General features: G+C 48.6%; 1 protein-coding gene across 1 annotated transcript in view; it reads right to left on the bottom strand.

Annotated features, from left to right (window-relative positions):
* The window catches only part of SLC8A2 (solute carrier family 8 member A2), a 278940-nt gene extending 263617 nt beyond the window's left edge, over positions 1-15323 (bottom strand). Inside the window, exon 1 of the mRNA XM_040323283.1 lies at positions 15023-15323. The gene's annotated coding sequence lies outside the window, so the exon portion shown is untranslated. The remainder of the gene's footprint in view (positions 1-15022) is intronic.
* Between the last annotated feature and the right edge of the window lie 1454 nt (positions 15324-16777).

Here is a 16777-nt window from a genome sequence, read left to right as displayed (position 1 = left end):
ACACCGGCGGCGATCGGCCCGGGTCACGTGCATGCGCCGGCGGCACGCGTGACCGACCCACGGCTGGGCTCTTAAAGGCGACGTACCTGTACGTGCCTGTGCCCAGCCGTGCCATTCTGCCAACGTATATCGGCGTTAGGCGGTCCCTAAGTGGTTAAATACTGTTTTCTCAGTTTTTTCATCCTTTGCTGCTTTTTTATGTTTAATACGTGTTTTGTATGTATTTCACATAGTGGAGGATCTGCAACTATTGTTATAACTTTTGTATTCTCTTTTGTGGAAACAATTCCAATAAAAACATTGGCCCAGATTCAAGTAGCAATTGCGCCTGTGTAACCATAGGTTACACAGCGCAATTGCTTACTTGCCCCGGCGTTACGAATGCTCCTGATTCAGGAACATCGTAACGCCGACTGCAGCCTAAAATCTGCGTGGCATAAGGCTCTTATGCCACGCATATCTAGGCTGCATTCTTGCGATGACCGCTAGGGGGCATTCCCATTGTGGTCAGCGTATAGTATGCAAATTGCATACTAACACTGATTCACAATGTTGTGCGAGCCCTGCGTACGCAATTTACGTTGTTTCCGTACGGCGTGTTTAGCGTAAGGCTGCCCCTTCTAATAGCAGGGGCAGCCAATGCTAAAGTATACCCGTCGTTCCCGCGTCGCGAAGTTCAAATTTCACGTAATTTGCGTAAGTGATTCGTGAATGGCGCTGGACGCCATTCACGTTCACTTTGAAGCAAATGACGTCCTTGCGACGTCATTTGCCGCAATGCACGTCGGGAAAGTTTCCCGACGGAGCATGCGCTCTACGCTCGGCGCGGGAGCGCGCCTAATTTAAATGATTCCCGCCCCCTACGGGATCATTTACATTAGGCGCCCTTACGCAGGGCAAGTTTACACAGCGCACACGCAATTTACGGAGCTACTGCTCCGTGAATCGCGGGTAGCGCAGTAAATTTGCGGGGGCGCAGGGCAAAAACGCTGCCCTGCGCCTCCGGAAATAAGGGGCAAATCTACCTGAATCCGGGCCATTGAAAAGGAAGAATACCGTATTTATCGGCGTATAACACGCACAGGCGTATAACACGCACCTTTAATTAAAGAGGGAAGTTTCAGGAAAAAATACTTTTTTTTTTAACTACTTCCCATCCCGGCTATTGTAGAATGACGGCCACAAGGTGGCTCTACAATGCCAGGAGGACGTCATATGACGTCCTCGGGTCTCCCGGCCGCTGCGTCACTCAGATGCCGATGCGAGTGCCTGGTGTCCGCGATGTCCGCCAGGTACCCGCATTCGGCATTTACAGAGCCATGGACGTGGATCGCTGTGTGTAAACACAGCGATCCACGTCCTGTCAGGGAGAGGAGACAGATGGTGTGTCCCTTGTACATAGGGACACCGATCGGTCACCTCCCCAAGTCAGTTCCCTCCCCCCACAGTAAGAATCACTCCCAGGGAACACATTTAACCCCTTGATCGCCCCCTAGTGTTAACCCCTTCCCTGGCAGTCACATTTATAGAGTTATCAGTGCAGTTTTATAGCACTGTTCGCTGTATAAATGTGAATGGTCCCAAAAATGTGTCAAAAGTGTCGGATCTGTCCGCCATAATATGGCAGTCCTGACAAAAATCGCAGATACCCGCCATTACTAGTAAAAAAAAAAAAATGTCATAATTCTATTCCCTATTTTGTAGGCGCTATAACTTTTGCGCAAACCAATCACTATACGCTTATTGCAATATTTTTTTACCAAAAATATGTAGAAGAATACGTATGAATATTGGCCTAAATTGATGAAGACCTTTTTTTTTTTTTTTTATTGGGAATGCTTTATAGCAGAAAGTTTAAATATATATATTTTTACTAGTAATGGCAGTGATCAGTGATTTTTAGCGGGACTGCGACATAGTGGTGGACACATGGGACACTAAGTAACACTTTTTGGGGACCAGTCACACCAATACAGTGATCAGTGCTAAAAAAAAAATGCCCTGACACTGTATAATGATACTGGCAGGGCAGGGGTTAACATCAGGGGCGATCAAAGTGTTAACTGTGTTCCCTCAGTGGGCTTACTAACTGTGTGGGGGATGGACTCATTGCAGGAACAGAGAGATCTGTGTCCCCGTAAAGCAGGAAGCACAGATTTCTTCGTTCCTGTCTGACAGAAGGACGGTTTGCTTTGTTTACATCAGCAGACCGCCGTTCTGTCATTCCCCGGAGCGATTGTGGGAGGCTGGCAGCCATCGGGCCCACTAATTTGGCTCCCGCTGTGTCCAATCATAAAGGTAAATGTTGTTTTGCGCAGCCGGGCTGCCCTGCCGCAGAATTTGTGCAGTGGGCGGTCTGGTTATAGTAATGTGTTTTGCGTTTTTGGCCAGCAATTCCCTCTGATATAAAAGCAACCCTAGGGGCTATTTAGCCGCTGGATTGCTTTTACAGGCAGCGGGAAATGAAAGTCCCCCTCCTGTGCGATCGGGAAGCCGAAATAAAGACCTGGCGCTGCCTCCGGATTACCATAGAGCTGGCAGTGGACCGGATGGTCCCCGAGCCATCTCTATGACCCTGGGAGGCCAGAGGCGATGCCATTTCCGGCACTGGCAGATGGATTACTTTGTATTTCAACTGTCTTCAGTAATGGTTGCGCGCTTGTTTTTATTTTTCAGATGTAAACAGCGCCAGTTTTTTCCCCTGGAAACAGAGATCGATATTTTTTTTTTTTATCTCATGCTTTTCAGGGTAGAGGAGATATTTGGGGTCTCATTGACTGCAATTGCATCCATAAAGAGGACCTGTCATGCCTTATTCCTATTATAAGGGTTGTTTACTTTTTTTGTAATAGGAATAAAAAAAAAAAAAATTAATTAAAGGGACAGTGCAAAAAATAAAAATAAATAAATAATATATATATATTTTTAAAGCGCCCCCGTCTCCTCATGCTCGCACACAGAAACAAACGCATACGTAGGTGGTGCCCACATATGTAAAAGCCATTTTAACCACACATGTGAGTTATCGGCGCGAACATTATATTGAGAGCAATAATTCCAGCACAAGACCTCCTCTGTAACTCTAAACTGGTAACCTGTAAACATTTTTAAAGCATAGCCTATGGAGTTTTGCGGCATTCCATGAATGTGCGCAATTTTAAAGCATGGCATGTTCGGTATCTATTTACTCAGTGTAATATCATATTTCACATTATATAAACAATTTGGGTAAATATTTTGTGTTTTTTTTTCCCCTGAAAAATTGCTGAGCAAATACTGTGTGACATAACACATTGCAATGCTCGCCATTTTATTCACTAGGATCTCTGCTAAAAAATATATATAATGTTTGGAGGTTTTGAGTAATTTTCTAGCAAAAAAATTATCAGGTAGAGTTAGGCCGACTTATCAGTAGATAAGTCGACCTAACTCAGAATCTACGCCGACCTATGTTTAAGCGTATGCTCAAACAGAGATACGCTTAAACATATCTAAGATAGGACTGCTTGCGCCGTCCTATCTTAGATTGCAATATTTTGGATGGCCGCTAGGTGGCGCTTTCATTGCGGTCGGCGTAGAATATTTAAATGAGTTGATTACGCCGATTCACGAACGTACGCCCGGCCGCCGCAGTCGATTTACGCCGTTTCCGTAAGGCATTAGCAGGCCTAAAGTTATTCCATCTATTAGGTGGAATAACAATGTTAAAGTATGGCCGCCGTTCCCGCCGCGAGATTCGATTTTTTTACGTTGTTTGCGTAAGTCGTCCGCGAATCGGGATTTACGTCGTTTACGTCCACGTCTAAATCAATAGGCCCGTGCGGCGTACTTAGCCGCAATGCACACTGGGAAATGTAGTCGCCCGGTGCATGCGCAGTAAAAAAAAAACGTCAAAAACGTGAGGTCAAGCCTCATTACCATTAAACACGCCCCCCTCCAAGACATTTGAATTCGGCGCCCTTACGCCCGCCCGCTTTAGGCTACGCCGCCGTATATTAGCAGGCAAGTACATTGAGAATCATGTACTTGCCTAGCTAACTTACGGCGGCGTAGCCTAAACAGGCTAAGCTACGCCGCCGCAAGTTTACACCCAGGTACCTGAATCTACCTATATGATTTTTACATGTAGGAGAGGAATGCCAAAATTGGCACGGTATGAAAGTGGTTAAAATTATATTTTTTTTAACAAAACTCTACCAGGGTATGACCGGCCATACCTGACTCCTCACTCAGGTTGGCTGCAGAGCCTCGACATCATCACTTACAGGGCACAGTGATTAAGTGGTGGAGGCAAGGGGGCAACTGCGGCCGGCAACAACTTACAGAGGAGGCTGCAGTGAAGCGGTCGTACCGATGGAGGGAGCCTGCTGGAGCAAGGAGAAGGAATGTAATGCAGCCTCTTCTGCAACCCCTGAGGCTTGGCATATAACCCCTGAAGTGTGTGGGGGGATTGGGCACTGCAAGGGTATTTTTTGTTGTGCCTGGTATTGGGCATTAAGTTCCATTCTTGGAGTTCCCCGATTTTTTTCTTCTCCACGCTATAGAATTGATACCTAGACTCTAGTGGGATGCTGTAGCCAACACCTCCAGTATTTCTCCTCTGGCTTTCAGAGCATTTGATTCTATCAGGTCAGGCCAGCAGAATCATTACTCCACACACAGAAGTAGTATGCAAACTGAATGACAATAAGGTGCTCTCCAAGATTTCAGCAATGTACAATAACAGGTGTCTCAATGTCATTCTCTGGGCAGAGATTTAAGGCCTTGGTCACATGGGCACCTTAGCATACATCCGTGTGAAGGGCCTATGGGACTTGGAGTGCACTGTGTGGGGGGCTGAAATATGGCAGCTCCGTTTTTGCTGGGACTTGTAGTGCACTGTGGGGGCTGAAATATGGCAGCCTCCTATGCTGGGACTTGTAGTGCCTTAGACTGTGGGGGGACTAAGGAATCCTCATTCTGCCACTGAGGGCACTACAAGTCCCAGCAGAGTGGGCTGCCATTCTTCCATCCCCCTGTAGTCTAGGGAACTACAAGTTCCAACATAGGAGGCGGCCATTTCTCAGCCCCCCCAGAGTGCATTACAAGTCCCAGCATAGGAGGCGGCCATTTCTCAGCCCCCCAGAGTGCACTACAAGTCCCAGCATAGGAGGCTGCCATTTCTCAGCCCCCCCAGAGTGCACTACAAGTCCCAGCATAGGAGGCTGCCATTTCTCAGACCCCCAGAGTGCACTACAAGTCCCAGCATAGGCGGCTGCCATTTCTCAGCCCCCCAGAGTGCACTACAAGTCCCAGCATAGGCGGCTGCCATATGTCAGCCCCCCCCCCCCAGAGTGCACTACAAGTCCCAGCATAGGAGGCGGCCATTTCTCAGCCCCCCAGAGTGCACTACAAGTCCCAGCATAGGAGGCTGCCATTTCTCAGCCCCCCCAGAGTGCACTACAAGTCCCAGCATAGGAGGCTGCCATTTCTCAGACCCCCAGAGTGCACTACAAGTCCCAGCATAGGCGGCTGCCATTTCTCAGCCCCCCAGAGTGCACTACAAGTCCCAGCATAGGCGGCTGCCATATGTCAGCCCCCCCCCCCCCAGAGTGCACTACAAGTCCCAGCATAGGAGGCTGCCATTTCTCAGCCCCCCCAGAGTGCACTACAAGTCCCAGCATAGGCGGCTGCCATATGTCAGCCCCCCCCCCCCCCCCCCCAGAGTGCACTACAAGTCCCAGCATAGGAGGCTGCCATATCTCACCCCCCCCCAGAGTGCACTACAAGTCCCAGCATAGGAGGCTGCCATATCTCACCCCCCCCCAGAGTGCACTACAAGTCCCAGCATAGGAGGCTGCCATATCTCAGCCCCCCAGAGTGCACCACAAGTCCCAGCATAGGCGGCTGCCATATCTCACCCCCCCCCCCAGAGTGCACCACAAGTCCCAGCATAGGAGGCTGCCATATCTCAGCCCCCCAGAGTGCACTACAAGTCCCAGCATAGGAGGCTGCCATATGTCAGCCCCCCCCCCCAGAGTGCACTACAAGTCCCAGCATAGGAGGCTGCCATATCTCAGCCCCCGCAGAGTGCACTACAAGTCCCAGCATAGGAGGCTGCCATATCTCAGCCCCCCCAGAGTGCACTACAAGTCACAACATAGGAGGCTGCCATATTTCAGCCCCCAGAGGGCACTACAAGTCCCAGCAGAGCAGGCTGCTCTTACAGAACAGGAGAAAGAGCTGGGGGGGGGGGGGTTGTACTGGGAGGGGAGAGAAGGAGGCACAGGTTTGCGATGAGGGGGGATTTTTTTTCTGAACGTGGAAGGGGGAGATGGGGAGGATTTGTGCCGAGAGATGTAATTTGTGCTGGGAAGGATGATATTCACTAGAAGCGGTTATATGAGGGTGAGGATTTGTGCTGAAAGGGGGTATTTTTGCTGCTAGGGGGAGATGGAGGGGGCAGGGGTCTGGAAGGGTTGTGGTTTACAGATGATAGGGCGGGTCTTAAATTGGAAGGGGTGTGGCTTTGACAGGAAGTGTGGGTCGTATTTAAATTAGGGGGTGCATGAATTTGTTCAGGCCTAGGGCAGCACAAAACCTAAATACACCTCTGTTTATACGTTCAACAGATACAAAAACATGAGGGTTCCTTGACTGCTGAGGCGCAATGTTTCCAGGTACCGCTTACTACAAAATGATGTACATAAACCTTCCCCCTTGCCCCTTCCTCCCAATAAATAAACACTCTTACAACCATTAAGTTGGAAAGGGCAAGGCCACAGCTTTATTAAAGTGGAAGTAAACCCTCCTACCGTTTTCAGCCAAGGAAGCGGCCATCTTGACCTCTGTTTAATCTGCAACTGCCATGATGCTGTACATGTGACCTGTTATGAAACCAGCCATTGGATGGTTTGGTAGTTTGGTTGAGAGCACAAACAAATGTGACAGCTAGCATTTCCGGCATGCCGGCAATGTTAACTGTTTTTGCAACTATCAAATTGAAGGGTTTACTTCCATTTTAAAGCAAACATAACGTTATACTGTGAGCACAATTCCAAAAAGGGGGGGGAGGGGCCTGTCCTTACCATAAGTGCTGGACAGGCCGCCTACTTCCGGAGTCCATAAGGCTGCATTCACACCTAGGCGTAGGCGATTTGCGGCGTTTTTTACCGTGATTTGCCGTGACAAATTGCGGCGTTTTTTACTGCGATTTGCCGCGACAAAACGTGGCGTTTTTTACTGCGATTTTTGCTGGTGGGGTGATTACATATTGTGTAATATGGCCGAACGCCGAAGACGCCTGAAAAAAAGGGTCAGGGACTTGTTTTGAGCTTCAGGCGTTTCGGCGTTCGGCGTGGAGATGTGAACCATCTCCATAGCCGACAATGTTAAATCACCCCTCCAGCGTATTTCAGGCTGCAATAGCGGCGAGCGGCGGGCGTGAAAACGCTTGTGTGAATGGAGCCTAAAGGGCATGGCCCACTACTTTCTGCTGGCAAGGTCAAGAAAACCGCAGCAAGCTGTGACATACCATAACAAAAAAGGGGCGGGAGGGCGGGCAGCTCATCCGAGCGCGCTTCCAAAAAGACCCAGAATTCCCTGGGGCGATCCCTTTTATCTGAGCTCAGGCCCAACCCATCCCCCAACTAACCAATCCTTCCGTGACAAACGCTTTGTCCAGTACCTGGCCATGCCCCCATCAGTCAAGGCTCTCTTTCCCTAAGGGGCTCAAGAGGCCTTCATTATAGCAGAAATACTGGAAAACAAGGGAAATAAAACAATCAGCTGGACGTCTACTCTGATTTTCTAACCTGTCCTATAACCAACACAGATATGTAATCTCCAGGCCAAACACGGGAAGTGTCTATACAAAATTGTGCCCCGTACAGGTATCCTGTATATTGGAGGGAAACAATGATGTAACTGATCATCCAGGACCCCTGCCTTATGAATTATTGATTACTGAAGCTGCCCAACAAGTTAAAAATAGAAAATTCTGGGAGGTGGGAGGGGCTATGCCAGACGACTTTTGGCAAGACAGTCAAGATTTGCATATATGGGAACCCCAGATTTCAGCACTTGATTTATACTAACATTTCACTACCCATTTCCGATATAAATAGTTACCTTAAAGTGGATGTAAACCCACTCTCATCCTTTCTAAACCTCTGCCATAGTGCTGATCTATAAGGATATAGATGCCTTCTGCATGTATCCTTACCTGTCAAATGTCTCCCCTCTGTCTGCTATGAGACCTGAAAAACTGTAGATTCTGTGGGTGGGTATGTTGCCCGTAGCTCATGGATGGAGTTGTGATGTCAGCAGACTCCCCGCCCACCTCTACACTCCCCTTGTCAACATGCATTTTCTCCTGTGTATTTCTTACACTGAATTTCTGCTAAGATCACCAGGCCCGGATTGGCCATAGGACAAACCGGGCACTTGCCCGGTGGGCTGAGGCCGCCGGGACCGCCAGGCCGCAAGTCCTTGCGGGGCCCAAAGCAGCTGGGCTGCTCTTTGAGCCTGCGCCGCTCTTCCAGCCTCACCCAGAAAGGGGGAGGAGCTAGAGCAGACACCTGATGCACCTTGGAGGCAGATGACAGAAAACTTAAGTTCAGCACCCCCTGTAACCTGGATAGGAGGAGCAGTGGGGGCGGCTGCATATAGAACAATCATTCTCTCCATCTTCCTGCTGCAGTCTCGGAATACCTGCAAGAGGTAGAGGAGAAGCAGGCATTCCGAGCCTACAGGAGGGAGATGGAGAGAATGATTGTTCTATATGCAGCCGCCCCCACTGCTCCTCCTATCCTGCTTATATTCTGGGCTCTCCACCTCACCCATACTCTTTGCCCCTCATGCTCTCCAACCCCCCCAATGCTCTCCAGCCCCCCCCATGCTCTCCAGCCCCACCCATGCTCTCCAGCCCCACCCATGCTCTCCAGCCCTACCAATGCTTTCCTCCTCCCCCAATGCTCTCCAGCCCCCCTCATGCTCTCCACCTCCCCCAATGCTCTCCAGCCCCCCATAGTCTCCACCTCCCCCAATGCTCTCCAGCCCCCCATACTCTCCACCTCCCCCCATGCTCTCCACCTCCCCCAAGCTTTACACATCCCACATGCTCTCCGCTGCCCCCTGTGCTCTCCCCCTCCCCCCATGCTCTCTGCTGCCCCCTCTGTGCTCTCCACATCCCCTAATGCTCTCCGACACCCCCCATGCTGTCCCCTTCCCCCTGTGCTCTCCACATCCCCTATGCTTTCTGCTGTCCCCCTGTGCTCTCCACTTCCCCCCTTTGGTCTCCACATCCTCCATGCTCTCTGTCACCCCCCTGTGCTGTCCATTTTCCCCCTGTGCTCTCAACATCCCCCTGTGCTGTCCACTTCCCCCCTGTGCTCTCCACATCCCCCCATGCTCTCTGACACACCCCCATTCTGAACACTTCCCACCATGCTCTCCGCTGCCCCCTGTGCTCTCCACATCCCCCCATGCTCTCTGCCACTCCCCCCCCCCCTGTGCTTTCCACTTCCCCCTGTGCTCTCCACCTCCCCTCATGCTCTCCGCCACCCCCCTGTTCTCTCCACTTCCTTCCATGCTCTCCACTGCCCCCCTGTGCTCTCGACTTCCCCACTGTACTCTCCACATCCCCCCATGCTCTCCGCTGCCCCCCTTGTACTCTCCACCACCCCACACACACACACCTCTGCTGGGTTTCGTCAGGGTGTAGAGTGGGGAAAGGGCCTGTTAACATGTCATGGGCTGCTCAATCCAAAATGCCCGGGCCTATTTTTTGTCCCAGTCCGGGCCTGATGATCACTAACATCCAGTCAAAACACAGAAAAGTCACCACATGACTTCAGCATGCCCGATCATGCCGAGGTGTGGAGCAGCCAATCCTGGGAGAGCTGGAGAAGAAAGGAGGGGAGATCTGAGGTACAAAGAATGTCTCTCTGGAGCAGCCAATCCTGGGAGAGCTGGAGAAGAAAGGAGGGGAGATCTGAGGTACGCAGAATGTCTCTCTCAGGCTCATGCATGAGATATGTAAATCACCTGTCACTTACAGCAAGGGGGAGAAACTGACTCCTATTTCAGTTTTTATCTCACTGAAAAAAGATAAGAGGATTGCTCAGAGCTGGATTAACTCTTTGTGGCAAGACTGGGCACAGATGACATGAAATCCTATACTGTACAAGGTGCAAGCCTTAATTTAAAAGAAAATGTCGGGTTTACATCCACTTTAAGCCCTGTGTCTGACAATGTCCCGCTTCTGTGGTTTGGAGACCACATTACACATCAGAATACGCTCTATCTATCTATCTATCTATCTATCTATCTATCTATCATCAGAAATCCTCAACACAAGAGAACAGATTTGTAACATTCACTGCAATCACTTAAAAAAAAAAAATAAGAAGCACTAGGCACACAAGCTGAACATTTGGATATTGATTTTTACCATGACAGAGTCCCTATTTAAAATGCTCATATATAGTAGAATAATGCATTTAGCACAAAATGATGAATATTATATGCGAGGCAGAGAGAGAGAGATCAAAAGACCAAAATATAAAGAAAGACACTTCTGAGAAACACACAGATGGAATGATCAGATAATAGAAATACAGATACATACAGACCCAGGGGAAGGAAAGAAGGAAGGCAGGAAAAAGGACACTGGAATGACATTCACATGTCATCGCACGCATCAGGTTCTGCACATAATATCCATGAAATGGGGGGGGGGGGTGTGGTCAAGAGGAGGCAGGAAAGAAATAAAAAAGGAAGCCTGAAAGAGTGGATGGATGGAAAGAAGGAAGGAAGGCAAGAAATAAAGAATGGAAGGAAGGAAATGAGGGAAGAAGGAAGAAAAGGGAAAGGAAAAAAGACGCTGGAATGATATTTATGACATCATAGATATTATGACATCACACATGGGTTTCAGCACAGAATATTGATGAAATAGGACAGGAATGGTCATAGGGAATGAGGGAAGGAAGTGTGGAAAAAAGGAGGAAAGAAGGAAGAAAGACTGGAAGGGAGGAGAGAAGCAAGGATAAATGGAAGGAAGGAAATCGAAGATGGAAGGAATGATATGTGAAAGAAAGGAAATGAGAAAAGGAAGGAAGAGAGGAAGGAAGGAAGAAAAGAAGTGAGTGAAGGAAGAAGAAGGAAGTAGAAAGACATTTGATTGACATCACACGCATTCAGTGGCGTCACTAGGGTTGGTGTCACCCGGTTTGGTAAAACATGGTGTCACCCCCCCTCTGTCTAGGCTGCCCAGCACCAAGCAGGCAGCGCACGGGGCGCACCCCAAACCAGCCCCTGTAAATGATAGTATAGGGTAGTATAGTGGCAGGTTAGGGTAGTATAGAGTGGTATAGTGGCAGGTTGGTGTAGTGGGGTGGTATAGGACAGGTTAAGGTGGTATAGGGCATGTTGGGGTGATATAGGGTAGTTTGGGGTGGTATAGGGCAAGTTAGGGTTGCATAGGGCAGGTTGGGGTAGTATAGGGCAAGTTAGGGTGGCATAGGGCAAGTTGGGATGGCATGGGAAAGGTTGGGGTGGTACAGGGCAAGTTAGGGTGGCATTGGGCAGGTTGGGGTGGTATAGGCAAGTTATGGTGGCATAGGGCAGATTGAAGTGGTACAGGGCAAGTTAGGGTGGCACAGGGCAAGTTGGGGTGGCATGGAAAAGTTTGGCGTGGTACAGGGCAGGCTGTGGTGGCACAGGGCAGGCTGGGTGGTACAGGGCAGGCTGGGTGGTACAGGGCAGGCTGGGGTGGTACAGGGCTGTTTGGGGGGGTACAGGGCAGGCTGGGGTGGTACAGGGCAGGCTGGGGTGGTACAGGGCAGGCTGGGTGATACAGGGCAGGCTGGGGTGGTACAGGGCAGGCTGGGGTGGTACAGGGCAGGCTGGGATTGCACAGGGCAGGCTGGGGATGTCAGCTATGAAAAAAAAACGGGATGGTGTCACCCCTCTAGCGGGTGTCACCCGGTGCGGACCGCACCCCCCTAGCAACGCCTCTGCACGCATTGGGTCCCTACACATAACGTCCCTGAAGTAGGACAGATCCAGGGGGCTATGATCTGACCTTAGTTGTAACTCACTATTATGGTTCTGCTTAGCAACATTGTTTTTTTGGGATATTCTGGATGTAGCAGTATGTCACTTCCCCCCTTCTGAAAGAACAAGTGACACGTTTTTCTTAACAAGAGGTTTAGCGCTAAATCAGCAAACTCGTATTTTTGTGAGAAACAGAGAACTCGATTGACACCGTCACTTCTCTTGGGGCTGTACCTCAGTGGTATGTAGTTGCACTTGTATATGTAATATGTAATATCATATGTGTGTCTTCTTTTCTATCTAGAATCAGGTTTTTGCTATAGATGCAATACCACAAATTGGCTCTAATCCACAGTATGATCTATCTATCGATCAATCTATCAATCAATCTACTCTTTTTCTGTCTCCCTCTTTATACACTTCTCATTAAAAAAAAAATGTTTTCTAAGATTAGTGTTAATTTCACCCCCCTTTACAAGACCACTTGACCATCCCAATCTTAATATTTTACGCTCTAATAAAATCTTTTTTAGGCACAGGGCCTCCAGGCAGCTTATAAGGTCAGATCTCACAGCTGACCCAATGGTATTTCTCAGGACACATACTGTTTACATTATTATTCATTATGCATCCTGCATGTGGATTATGCTGAACACATTGCACGCAAGTAAATCAGGAGGAGTAATTATATACATATAATGGGAGCCACTGACCAATTCTGCCAGCTGTGAAATCCTCTGTTTTAATGCTTCGGCTTTACACTCGGACCTTTCATTAAACTCATTCCATCAGATAGATAAGATGGTTGTAAAGCAGCTAAGCAGACAAATCCTTCTCAGCATTCCTTAATATACCCTGTTACTGTTCTATTAACCAACTCTGCTGGATGTTGTGTCCGTGCATCCATCAAATATACTGATCCTAGTGCGATTAGCAATGGGGGCGTAACCTCTAGCCCCTCTCAACAAATCAGATTTTACCATTTATCAATTGCTGGCCGGTTGCTACAGACTACTGCACCCTGCTTGTTCCCCCGGACTGCTATTAACCAATTAAATTTCACTTTTCCCAAGCATTAAACAATCAGAACAATGGACTATGATTCCAGTTGCTAAGGGTTACTGCATTTTGCTTGATCCCGTATTAAATTAGCCTATTTGGCTAACAGACAGAAAGCCCATTAGCCCCCTACTAGATGACCAAGCTGATTAATAGCCCAGAGCTGTACTAAAGGGGGAAATATGGAGACTTAATTAACTGCTTCAGTGAAAACCATATTTCTTTGCCACGTGCTCCACGCTCAGTACTGGAAGCCGGGCAGCCACTTGTGGACGGGTTATTGGATATTAATTAAGGAAGGAAGCACAGGAGACAGAATTGGAGGTAGGGGCTCCCAGAAATGGAGAATTGGGGAATCCAGTACTGGAAGCTGGGGGGGCTGCTTGTAAACTGGTTATTGGATATTAATTAAGGAAGGAAGCACAGGAGACAGAATTGGAGGTAGGGGCTCCCAGAAATGGAGAATTGGGGAATCCAGTACTGGAAGCTGGGGGGGCTGCTTGTAAACTGGTTATTGGATATTAATTAAGGAAGGAAGCACAGGAGACAGAATTGGAGGTGGGGGCTCCCAGAAATGGAGAATTGGGGAATCCAGTACTTGAAGCTGGGGGGGCTGCTTGTAAACTGGTTATTGGATATTAATTAAGGAAGAAAGCATAGGAGACAGAATTGGAGGTAGGGGCTCCCAGAAATGGAGAATTGGGGAATGCAGTACTCGAAGCTGGGGGGGCTGCTTGTAAACTGGTTATTGGATATTAATTAAGGAAGAAAGCATAGGAGACAGAATTGGAGGTAGGGGCTCCCAGAAATGGAGAATTGGGGAATCCAGTACTGGAAGCCAGGGCAGCCGCTTGTAGAATGGTTATTGGATATTAATTAAGGAAGGAAGCACAGGAGACAGAATTGGAGGTGGGGGCTCCTAGAAATGGAAAAATGTGGAATCCAGTACTGGAAGCTGGGGGGGCTGCTTGTAGAATGGTTATTGGATACTAATTAAGGAAGGAACCACAGGAAACAGAATTGGATGTAGGGGCTCCCAGAAACAGAGCATTGGGGGATCCAGTACTGGAAGCTGGGGGGGGGGGGGGGCTGCTTGTAGAATGGTTATTGGATATTAATTAAGGAAGGAAGCACAGGAGACAGAATTGGATGTAGGGGCTCCCAGAAACAGAGGATTGGGGGATCCAGTACTGGAAGCTGGGGGGGCTGCTTGTAGATTGGTTATTGGAAATTAATTAAGGAAGGAAGCACAGGAGACAGAATTGGAAGTGGGGGCTCCTAGAAATGGAGGATTGGGAATTCCAGCATAGAACAGGGATTCCATCACCGAGCAGGCTGCAAGGACAGGACCAAACCAGGAACAGGGCAGTGTCCACATAAGACATCAGTCCATTGGGACACTAGCCCCCTCGGAGACCATAGATCTTGACAGATGGGAGGAGGGAGGGTCAGGAGGATGGAGAGGAAGAAATCAGAAGGCAGAAGAAGATGACAGATGATATAAAGGGACAGGTAACCTGCTGTAATGACAGGGGAAGCGGTACTCATAGTAAATGGAATATATGGTTGACACATGGCCAGCTTGGTGCATGGTGGAGGGATGAAGAGGGGCAGAACGCAGCATGGGATCACCGGGGATAATATGGTGTTTATGTGAGAGAGCAAGACAGATGGACAGAGGTGCAATTATACAAATTAAGACTAGGGAGGGGGATAAAGCGGAGCACAGAGTGATACAGGGCAGCAGATGTGAGAGCGGGGAAGAGCGAGGTAAAGGCAGAGACAGCAGCTATTGTGAATGAAGAAGCAGAGAGAGCATTGCCAGGCACAGCCACACACAGACAACATGAGACATGGAAATAAAGGAAGAAAGAGGACTGATACTATTCAAGAGGACACAAGACGCTGACATATATCTGCTTACCTGCTCTCTCCCCACATCACACGCTCCAATGCATGTCTGTCCTTGCCTTGCTCAGTGAGGGGGTCCCTTGCTGCTCGGTGAAAAGAGGGGGGGGGGGGTTGCAGGAGTATCAGTGTCTGCGGAAAAGCCTCAGCTCCCACCCCCCTTGCTCTTTCTCTTTCCTCTCCTCCACAGCTGTTGCGCCTTCAGCTTCTCTCCACCTCCACTCCCTCTCCCTTGCCTGTCTGGATCCGCATATTGCGTCCCCCTCCCAGTGTCTCCACCCTCTGGTCCCTTCCACACATCACCCACCTCCTCTTGTCAGCTCTCCATTCCTCTCTCCTGCTTCTCTTCTTCCCCCAGCTTCAGCACCTGGACAGCGCCAAATCTCCATCCCTGCCCACTCAGCATCACACCTGAATATTTCACCAATGGGTGCGGCTAGAAAGAAGAATTCAGAGAGTTACTATTATATTTGACTTTACGGTGCCTTGAAAAAGTATTCATACCCCTTGACATTTTCCACATTTTGTCATGTTACAACCAAAAACATAAATGTATCTAAGGACCCTTTCACATTACTTCAAAGTCAAGCGATTTTGCCGCGATTTTTGCGGCCGTGATTTTGACGCAATTTCAGGGAATGCCTGTGTAAACTTAAGGTCTATGGACCTCGACTTGCATCAACGTCGGACCAAAGTAGTGCAGGGACTACATTGAAGTCGGTGCGACTTGAAGTCGCACAGATATGAATGGTACTCATTAGAAATCATGGGGTGCGACTTGTCATGCGACTTTGCAATCCCAAGTCGCAGGTCAAGTCGCACAATTGTGAAAGGGGCCTTACTGGGATTTTAGGTGATATAGACCAACACAAAGTGGCACATAGTTGTGAAGTGGAAGGAAAATTATAAATGGTTTTCAATTTTTTCTTTACAAATAAATATCTAAATATTGTGACATGTATTTGTATTCAGTCCCCTTTACTCTGATATCCCCAACTAAAATCTGGTGGAACCAATTGCCTTCAGAAGTCCCCTAATTAGTTAATAGAGTCCATAAGCTTATGGTTGAACTGGATGGACTTGTGTCTTTTTTCAACCTGACTAACTATGGGCCAGATCCACAGCCAGCGGGCTTAACTTAAATGTTCCTATTTAAGTTACACTGCCGCAAAATTTCTACCTAAGTGCCCGATCCACAAAGCACTTACCTAGAAATTTTCGGCTGTGTAACTTAAATTCGTCCGGCGCAAGGCGTGCCCAATCTAATGGGGCGAGTCCCATTTAAATTAGGCGCGCTCCCGCGCTGGACGTACTGCGCATGCTCCCGACGCTATTTTCCCGACGTGCTTTGCGAGGATTTACGTTGCGCCGAGTTTTGAGAATCGCGACGGGTGTAGAAGAAAAAAAAAGAGTTGCGGCAGGAAAAAAAAATGTTTTTAAAAAAATTGACAGCGACGCGGGAAAGAAGGGTCTACTTTTACATGGTGTACTAAGTTTACACTTTGTAAAAGCATTCCTAATTTTGCGACGGAAAACTAACACTTACAGAAAAAAAACGAAGGGAAAAAGCTTTGTGGATCTCCGTAAGTGCTAATTTGCATACCCGACGCGGAATTTCGACGAGAAATGGCCCCAGCGGCGGCCGAGGTACTGCATCCTAAGATCCGACAGTGTAAAACTATTACACCTGCCGGATCTTAGGAATATCTATGCGTAAGGCCCCGTACACACAAGGGGATCTCCGCTGGAAACGGTCCGCCGGATTCCTCCT

The sequence above is a fragment of the Rana temporaria genome, chromosome 9, assembly GCF_905171775.1.
Source record: "Rana temporaria chromosome 9, aRanTem1.1, whole genome shotgun sequence".
NCBI lineage: Eukaryota > Metazoa > Chordata > Amphibia > Anura > Ranidae > Rana > Rana temporaria.
The sequence above is the reverse complement of the archived record's forward strand: the minus strand, read 5'-3'. Positions and strand labels throughout refer to the sequence as shown.